Source organism: Arachis hypogaea, chromosome 13 (assembly GCF_003086295.3).
Source record: "Arachis hypogaea cultivar Tifrunner chromosome 13, arahy.Tifrunner.gnm2.J5K5, whole genome shotgun sequence".
Taxonomy (NCBI): domain Eukaryota; kingdom Viridiplantae; phylum Streptophyta; class Magnoliopsida; order Fabales; family Fabaceae; genus Arachis; species Arachis hypogaea.
Genome location: NC_092048.1, coordinates 58508112 through 58518980, shown reverse-complemented (window position 1 = coordinate 58518980; position 10869 = coordinate 58508112).

Below are 10869 nucleotides of genomic sequence, written 5' to 3'. Positions count from 1 at the left end.
GAAAGAAAGCATGCAAAAGTGGAAGGAATACAAGAAGATGAAGAAGTTGCTAAGCTGTCCAGCCTGACCTCTTCGCACTCAAACGGCTATAACTTTAGCTACATAGGTCCAAACAACGCGGTTCCAGTTGCGTTGGAAAGCTAACGTCTGGGACTTCGATTTGATATATAATATGCTATGGTTCCCCTGATGCTAGGGGACGCGACTGCGTGATCCATGCGGCCGCATCGCAGTGACGAAAATCAGCGTGTTTGAATTCTTCTCCAGCGATTTCCGGGCTGTTTTTGACCCAGTTCACGGCCCAGAAAACACAGATTAGAGGCTATAAAGTGGGGGATTGCATCCATTCATAAAAGGCTTTCACATTCACAATTTTAGGAGTAGATGTAGTTTTTAGAGAGAGAGGTTCTCTCCTCTCTCTTAGGATTAGGATTTAGGACTTCTCTTAGTTTTAGGAGTGACTCTCGATCCTAGGTTCAATGTCCCTTTCTATTTACTTTCGCTTCTATTTTTGTTGACTCTAATGCTTTTATTTGTATTTGATTTATGTTGCCCAATTGGCTTATGAACTTTTCCATGTTAGATTTTACTGCTTTAAATGTATTTTATTTGAGGTATTCCAGATATTTATGATTTTAATTTAGCTTTCTACATTCTTGGCTTTGGTTAAGAAATTAGTAACTCAGGAGTTATCTTAACTCAACATAAGTGATAATTGTTATCTTTGCTAATTGAACTAAACTTCGATAATCCCAGTCTTTCCTTAGGGATTAACTAGGATTTGAAGATCAAACTAATTAGTCACTTGCTTCCCTTGCTCTAGTAAAGGTTAACTAAGTGGAATCAAGTGTTAATTTTCATTATTGTTGATAAGGATAACTGGGCTAGGACTTCCAATTTCTCATACCTTGCCAAAAGTTTATTTTACAGTTATTTATTTATTTTAATTACAATTTAAATTACTTGCTCCCTATTCTCAAAACCCCAAATTTACAATCTCCATAACCAATAATAAGAACATACTTCCCTGCAATTCCTTGAGAAGACAACCCGAGGTTTAAATACTCGGTTATCAATTTTAAAGGGGTTTGTTACTTGTGACAACCAAAACGTTTGTATGAAAGGACTTTTGAAGGTTTAGAAACTATACTTGCAACGAGGATTTATCCGCAAATTTCTAGACCACGCAAAAGTTCTCTCATCAAAATGGCGCCGTTGCCGGGGAATTACAAACGTGTACCTTATTATTGATTACTGTAAATATTTTTTGCTTTTTGTTTGAATATTTGTTTTTATTTTTGTTTTTATTTTTGCTTTTTCATAAATTAAGAGGTTATTGGTTTTTATTTAGTTATTAAAAAAAAATTTTCAAAAATTTGTTCTTAGTGTTCATCTTGATCTTCAAGTTGTTCTTCGCGTTCATCTTAACCTTCAAGCTGTTGTTAGTTGTTTTCTTCGTTTTGATCTAAAAATTTGAAATTTGGTGTCATTTTATTGTTTCTCTCTTTCCTCATTAAATTTAAAAATATTTTTAATTAATTTTTTTCGAAAAAAAATTTCAGATTTTTAATTTTAAAATTTTTATCTTATCTTATCTTATTTCAAAAAAAATCAAATTTCAAATATTCAAATTTCAAAAATTTAAAATTCAAATTTCAAAATTCAAAATTTAAATAACCTTTTAATTTAAATTTGTTTTTATTTTTATTTTTAATTTTTATTTGCTACTATGAACTCTCACCCCTTTGGTTATGAGTCTGGTTACAATTATATTGCAGGAAGAGGAAATTACAATGAGAACAGGCATCAAGGTTGGAATAATCAAAGATGGGAGGAGACACAAGGATTTGATCAACTCTCATGGCAACAACCACCTCCAATGGACTATCAACAACCACCACCATATGCCTATAAACCCTCTCCTCAACACAGCTTTGAACCACCATACTCACAAGCCCCTTTTCACCATTCACCTCCATATGACCCTAACCCGTATCCACCATACCAACCACCTTATGAGCCAAATGAACCCTCCTATCCACCCAAACCTCCATGGAGAAAGCACTTGCCGATCTAAACTCTACTATACAAGCTCTCGTCGCCCAAATCAGACCACCAAATACCTTCAACAATCAACCCTCAAGCTCTAGTGCACTTCCTTTTCAACCACATAATGATCTTTTCATCCCATCACCACCCTCCATGGAAGAGCACCCACATCCATCAATCCAAGAGCAAGATGATCCCAATTATGCTATTAATATGGAACAGGAAAGAAGGAATCATCTTCGCGAATCCATACTTCATAAAGAGCTAGAGGAGGCCCTACGGGTAAAGGTAGGAGAGACCCTTGAAGATGAAAGAGTAGTTGAAAGGAGTTGTCATGGAAAGAAAACCATCGAGGATGAGTATGATTTTATACTTAAACAACTGGACAAAGCAGCAATTATTAAAAATGAAGAAGTGGTTGCAGACTTAAGAGATGTTGTACCTCCATTGGAAAGTCCAGTCACAGAGCCTCCTTCCATACCCTTGGTGAGCAATGAAAAAGAGATTGAATTGGAAGAAAGCTACCAAGAGGAAGAGGTTAATATTGAAGAAACTTGCAAAGAGGTGGAAGTTGTCAAAGAGCACAAGGGAGTGGATCTTGAAATCACCTTGCCAAAGTTATTGGAGTCTCCTCCCCCTAAGTTGCCATCATCCTTCACAACATTCAAGTGGGTAAAATTCATATCCCTTAGCTTTCTAATTCCACTTGAATATGGGCTACTGGAGACGGATGGTCAACTTAGAAGTCTTTGTGGCATTAAGAGTAAGAGGAAGATGGTCAGTGGTAAGAACTGTCCTGCAACGTTCAACATGGTTGCATACTCAAAGTTTAATTGCAAAGGTTGGTGTAAAGCTCAACTGAATGGGTCTAGGAAGTTGGTTGGCCGCTTTAGTGAGAATTCAGATTGCTTGCCACCCGGATGGAATCATGATAATCAACTCGAAGACGGGTGCAAAAGCAAGGTTTGGGACCCCGAAATTCATTCCAACAATCTACACTCTTGGGACCTTGTCACTTGCTTTAACTTACTTGAAGGTTTTCTGCGCCTAGTTTGGGACCCCGGAAGCCATTGGAATCACAAACACTGGTGGAGATTCTTGGATGAATACAAGCATAAGCTACCATAACAGGGAGCTCGCCAAATGTCCAACTTAAGGACTCTAACTAAAAGTGATAGGTGGGAGACAACCCACCATGGTATGATCGTTCCTTTTTCATTTTTTGTTAGTTTTATTTGTTTTTGAGTTTTATTTTATTTTATTATATTGAACCTGGAGTTTTGCATCAAATTCATATTAACACTGCATTCTGCATATTTTTTTTAGAGTTAAAAAAAAAAGCACGCACGTGACGCGGCAGCGTCGCTGACGCGTCCGCGTCACCAGTGCGTTAGGAGGAAAAGAAATTGAACAGAGAGTTACGCAGGAACAAGGCCGGAGGCGTGCCAATGGCACAAATCGTCCCACGCGACTGCGTCGCTGATGCGGCCGCGTCATTTGCAAAATAGCTTCCCCACGCGTCCGCGTCACCCACGCGACCGCGTGGCCCTGTAAATCGACGTAACAAGGGTGTATGGCCGAAAGTTGAGCTGGAATTGGGCTGGATCCGTGCTAGCAGCATAAGCCCTGCCACGCGAACGTGTCACCCACGCGTCCGCGTCATATTGGAAATAAGTCCACCCACGCGATCGCGTCGACCATGCGACCGCGTCACCCTGGATTTTGGCAATACCAAGTTTCAAACAGAGAGTTGTGCGACCGCGAGGCTGCACTCGCGCCACTAGCATAAATCAAGTCACGCGATCGCGTGCCCCACGCGTCCGCGTCGCCTGACCTTATTGCGCACCACGCGACCGCGTCACCCACGCGACCGCGTCGCCAGCGTCACACAACCTATCCAGATTAGTGCCAATTTTCTTATCTTTTCTTCTCTAATCCTAATTTCTTCTATCTTTTCTTCTTTCTTCTTTCTTTCTTACTTTATTTCTTTCCCTTCTCATTCTTCTTATCTTTTATTTTATTTTATTTTATTTATTTACATACTTTCATTCATTGCATATTTTTATTATTTTACCATTGGTGTTCAAATGTTCTTATTCAACTGTTACATCTTTTCTGGTATTTTCTTGGTGCTTCATGACTTGTTTAATTCTGATTGAGTAATATTATTTAAATCAATGCCAATATTTTATATCTGTATTACTTTTGCATTGACATGAATTTATATTATCTCTCCTTCCCCACTCTCTTCCCCATTGTTGTACATTTTATACCACTGGCATGCCATGGCTTCTATTGTTTTCTCACTTGCATGTTATAGCTACCATGTAAATGAGACCCTAATCATTTGGCATTAACCCACCCATACTTCTTTTATTTTCTTATCTCTATTTCTGGGTTACTCTTCTTCCCTTTTTCTTTCAGGATGAACACCCGGAAGGGAACCAAAAAATGTTTACATGGGGAGACAAACAAGTCCATCAGCACAATCCTTGAAGAAAAGCATCAGTTGGAACAGCCCGTCCACCTGCACATCTCAACATGCACCGAGGACGGTACAATCTTTAAGTGTGGGGAGGTCGATACCGACTTCCATGGGTTAGTCACTTCATATTTTAGCACCAATGTTTAATTTTCTTTGTTAAATTAGTTGTTGTATTTGCATATTTGTTTTATTTTATGCATCTAGTTACTACTTGGTTAAAGTAATAAAATTCTTCTAAAGACCCTATTTTTGAAAAATTTTACTAATTTAAATTGAAAATTTTTTTGTTAAATTTGTTTAAAGTTGTATTTGGAACATGGTTTTTGAGCCAAAGAACATACAACCTGTGAGATTTTGCGCTCATTTACATGGTTACATTATTTAACCATAAATATTTTATTCTTGTGTGTTTACTTCTCTATAATTGTGATCTTTACTTTGTTTCAGTCTATATGTCCAATATTTAGTGTATTTACATGCTTGCATATGATTGAGGCCATTATTTGATTTTAGCTCACTTATCCCAAATAAGCCTACCCTTTAAATCACCCTTGTCAGCCACTTTGAGTCTTGAAATCTCCATTTGTTCTATATCTTACCACATCACTAGCCTTAAGCAGAAAATAAATTAATTATCCCAATTGAATCTTTGGTTAGCTTAAGATAGTGTGTTAATTAAGTGTGGGGAAACTGTGGGAACATGAGTTAATAAAGGAAAAGTATAATATTTCTAATTTATTTGAATATCAGGAATTTGGGAACCTACTCATGAAAAACCAAAATAGAAAAATAATAGAAAATCCATGTGCATTGATAAGTTATGTTTGTTTCTCTACAATATATATATATATATATATATATATATATATATATATATATATATATATATATATATATATATATAAATAAGGGGACAAAATTATCCCAATGTTAAGTTAATGAAAATATCAATGCACATGTGACAAAAGTAAAGAAATATCAAAATTTGGTACATGAGTATGGGAATCATACAAAAGTGGGAATTATGGGTAGCTAGGTATGATTTTAAAGTTATATAGAGTGTATGTATGTTAGGTGAGAACTTAGGTTAGTCAAAGATTCAAATTATAGCTCACTTAGCCATATATATATCCTTACCTTTACCTTAGCCCCATTACAACCTTGAAAAGACCTCATGATGTTTGCATTTGTATGCTAAATATTTGTTGATTGGTTAGATGAAGAACAAAGTTTTAGAAAGCATTATTAGAGAAGACTAGAGTGAATTACTCTATACACTTGAGAGATTAGAGTAATATACACTTCCAGTGAGGGTTCAACGCTTAAATTCTATGTTCCCTGCTTTCATGAGATGTCTTCTTACAAGTTTACTTGTTTTTTATTGTATGATTTGAATTAGTGAAAATTGGTTTGTATTTGTCTTGGAGAACTTATTTACTCTTAACCAAGTTAGGTAGAAACATTTTGCATGTAGTTGCATTCATATAGATAGGTTGCATTTCATACATTCTACCATTCCTCTTCATCTTTATAGTTTCTCTTGAGCTTAGCATGAGGACATGCTAGTGTTTAAGTGTGGGAAGGTTGATAAACCACTATTTTATGGTTTATTTTGTACTCAATTGAGTGGTTTTTATTAACTCTTTACCCACTTATTCATACTATTTGCATGGTTTTATATTTCCTTCTTAATTATGTGTTTTGATTGAAAACATGCTTCTTTGATCTTATATTTGCTTATTATTAATCCTCTCTTATCACCATTAGATGCCTTGATATGTGTGTTAAGTGTTTTCAGATATTATAGGACAGGAATGACTTGGAGGATGGAAAGGAAGCATGCAAAAGTGGAAGGAATACAAGAAGATGAAGAAGTTGCTAAGCTGTCCAGCCTGACCTCTTCGCACTCAAACGGCTATAACTTTAGCTACAGAGGTCCAAACGATGCGGTTTCAGTTGCGTTGGAAAGCTAACGTCCGGGGATTCGATTTGATATATAATATGCTATAGTTTCCCTGATGCTAGGTGACGCGACCGCGTCATCCATGCGACCGCATCGTAGTGACAGAAATCAGCGTGTTTGAATTCTTCTCCAGTGATTTGTTAGCTGTTTTCGACCCAGTTCGCGGCCCAGAAAACACAGATTAGAGGCTATAAAGTGGGGGATTGCATCTATTCATAAAAGGCTTTCACATTCATAATTTTAGGAGTAGATGTAGTTTTTAGAGAGAGAGGTTCTCTCCTCTCTCTTAGGATTATGATTTAGGACTTCTCTTAGTTTTAGGAGTGACTCTCGATCCCAGGTTCAATATCCCTTTCTATTTACTTTTGCTTCTATTTTTATTGACTCTAAGGCTTTTATTTGTATTTGATTTATGTTGCCCAATTGGCTTATGAACTTTTCCATGTTAGATTTTACTGCTTTGAATGTATTTTATTTGAGGTATTCCAGATATTTATGATTTTAATTTAGCTTTCTACATTCTTGGCTTTGGTTAAGAAATTAGTAACTCAGGAGTTATCTTAACTCAACATAAGTGATAATTGTTATCTTTGCTAATTGAACTGAACTTCGATAATCCCAATCTTTCCTTAGGGATTAACTAGGATTTGAAGATCAAACTAATTAGTCACTTGACCTTCCCTTGCTCTAGTAAAGGTTAACTAAGTGGAATCAAGTGTTAATTTTCATTATTGTTGATAAGGATAACTGGGCTAGGACTTCCAATTTCTCATACCTTGCCAAAAGTTTATTTTACAGTTATTTATTTATTTTAATTGCAATTTAAATTACTTGCTCCCTATTCTCAAAACCCCAAATTTACAATCTCCATAACAAATAATAAGAACATACTTCCCTGCAATTCCTTGAGAAGACGACCCGATGTTTAAATACTCGATTATCAATTTTAAAGGGGTTTGTTACTTGTGACAACCAAAACATTTGTATGAAAGGACTTTTGAAGGTTTAGAAACTATACTTGCAACGAGGATTTATCCGCAAATTTCTAGACCACGCAAAAGTTCTCTCATCAACGCCTATTTAAGACTTTTGGCTTATTTTTGGATGTTAAAACATAGAGAAGATCTTGGGTGAAATTATTTTGTATTAACTAGAAAAGTTAGAGAACGGAGGCTTAGGTTTCTGGTGTACTGAGGATGGGTTTGGTGGAGAGAGAAGGAAGAATAATATATGAATTTAGTAATTGATGAACTAATGAGTTCAGATTGGGAATTATGAATTGACAGTGGTTGAGATGAGTCGAGGACTCGGATTGCAATGATGAAGTATTGATAAAATGAAATAATGAATTTTTGAAAAACCACTGATGTAACATTTTTAAATTGAGATTGTTGAGACGCTATGCACCTAGCAGGGACGGTTTGGTTGGATCCCGCCTGTCGAGGTAGCGGCGGCAGCATAAGGGTGGTGGTTCGTCCCGCTTATGTTGAGATGTGAGGTCCGTGGCAAGAGTATCCCGTTCGCATCCCTTCGGATCACTAGAGTGTGCAGGCACAAAATTTTGGACGGTGTTCCGAGCACCATATCTCGGGGGTTCCCAATTATGATTTCGAAGGGCGACATCTCCATGGAGATGTATCGGGTTGGCAGTTGAACCGACAATGTGATATCACAGCCAATAGGACAGGCTTTCATCATGTGCATCTTCTATCTATTTGTTTGCTTTGCCGACCTGTAATTTCTTGCCTAATTGTATAACATGCCTAATTGCCTACTTGAATTACTTGCCATATATGCCAATACTTGTGTTTTACATGCATTGATATGATCTGTGCTTTCTACTGAGATTGAAGAGGTTCAGAAGGCAGTGGAGATGAGATCGCATGGAGGATAGGATGGTGAAGGCTGTGTGACAGTGGAGAAGTGTTAGACTAGAAAATCCCCTAAGTTAGATTACCCTTTTATTATGTTATGGTTTTAAGTTACGCTTTACTGTTTTAGTTATGCTTTAAGATGAATCTTTTGATGGATATGAAGTTCTAGGATTGCCTCTAGCATCCCGGGGTCTTATATCTTACATCACTGGGCACTGTTACCATACTGAGAACCTCCGGTTCTCATACCATATTCTGTTGTTATTTTTTCAGATGCAGGTCGCAACCCACCTCGGTGAGTTGTTTCGATGGTGACAGAGCAGAGGATCCTGGATATGTTTTGGAGTCTTTTTTATTATTTTGTTTATATCTCTCACTTTATATTTACCTTTTCCTAGAGGCTCACTTTGAGAGAAAAACTTGTATAAGCTGTTTTAACTTTTAGAATTCTGTATTGTCTATATATAGCTAGCTGGCTTAAACTCTGCGAGCCGTGGCTAGATATTTATACTATTATACTCTGATATTTTGCTATATTATATATATTTCTTGTGTGTTAAGTTAGTAGCTTCGTGTGTACATTTTGCGCTTTTCAAATTCTGTTTTTGAGCTATATCCTTCATCGGGCTTCTAGAATATATTACTTATTTCTATATTATATGTATAAGCTCTAGAACTGTCGTAACCCTTGATTAACCTTTGCTTTATGACGCGAGGCAAGGCTTAGGATAATTAGGGCGTTACAAGTTATATTATCTTCACGTCTGCTGCTTTGATCAGATCTATTTCCATGAATTTCTAGTGGTATTTAAGAAGAACACATTAAAAGTTCATTTTGAGTTAATAAGAAAAAAAATTAGTGATCAAAGTGTACAAAAGTACATACCATGCTAGTAGAATAATATCTATAACAATATATAATGTGAGTACATTAGAGTTTAGTGTCCAATTTTCTTTTCTATTTTAACCATCCCAACATAACTCAAAACTAACTTTGCAGTTATGCATTTTACTAATAATTACAAAAAATTTCACGCATAACTTCTTCAATCCTGCGCTCAAATAATCCACTTTTTTTTTCACCATTTCTCTAATTTGTTTAATTCTGACTCAATTCTAATATTTTCAATCTTTGAATAACTCAAATGGTGATTTTGGAGCCAATATATAGAAAGAAGAAAAGAATAAATACGATAAAAAGAAGTGTTCAATCATCGTCAGTAGTGATAAGTAATCTTTGATAGATTTTATTATATTTTGAGATATTCATTTAAATTATTTTTGTAATTATATTTATGTTAATTTTAGTTTGTACCGTTTTGTTCTAAGTACTACTCCGATTAGCAGTTTGGTTTTACTCTAATTATTTATAAATATTTTTTTAACACTTTTCTTTTTAAATTGCTTTGTATGGGATAATTTTTTAAAATTTTCTAAATTATTGATTATGTAGAGTATTGTATTTGAAATTTGAGTACATAAATACTTATTTTTAAATTAAACTAAAATAAATAAATCATATTACAAAAAAGGTTTATTAATTTTGTCTTTTATAATATTATTTGTTTGGCATATTGGTTAAGTTATTTAATTAGCATACAAAGTATGCAAGAAAATTCACACCTATCAAGTGTTCTTTAAAAGATTAGTATGTTAATTTTCTAAACTATTAATTACTTAGAATACTAAATTTGACATTTAATTATGTAGAGCACTGAATTTGCTATTTATTATTTTTCTAAAGTATATTGCAAAAATTTAAAATTAATTAATTTTATATTATTCGTTTAGCACATAGAAAAAAATTATTTGATTAACATACAAAGGACACAAAAAAAATATGCACATACTAATGATAAAGTGAACAAACTCCATATAACATTAAAATATGATAAAATAAGAAGTTTGTTAATTAATTTTGATTTTTTAAATAAACTAACAACCCAACAAATATCTAAATATATATTTTTCATTATTTCAACATTTATGATTATTTTCTTTTTTTTTTAATGTAATGGGGCATGTAAGTTTTAATTTATTATTTTTCTTATATATCTTTTATTTTTTGAATTATTTTATTTTATTAGGCATTTTAATTTATTTTATTTTATTTTATTTTTACTTTGAAAATTTTAGGGTCTAAAGATCTCCTGTTTAAACGATTCCAACCATATAATTAAAAAGTGATTCAAGAGAATATATTTAAATTTGGACAATTCAATATTTATTAATGGATAACTACTAGAAGAAAAAAATTATTGCATAAATAATAGAAATGAGTTGATAATATATAGACTAATTTAGACAGCCAAAAAAAAGTAAAATAAGTAACAAAAATAAGATATAAAATTTTATTTTTTATTATATAGTACAAAGATAATATATAATATAATTGTAACATCCCGAATTTTCGAAAATTAAATAATTAGTTATTTATGAATTATTATATTATGTTAAGATTTTATTTTTAAGAAAACTATTTTTAATAAAAATAATTA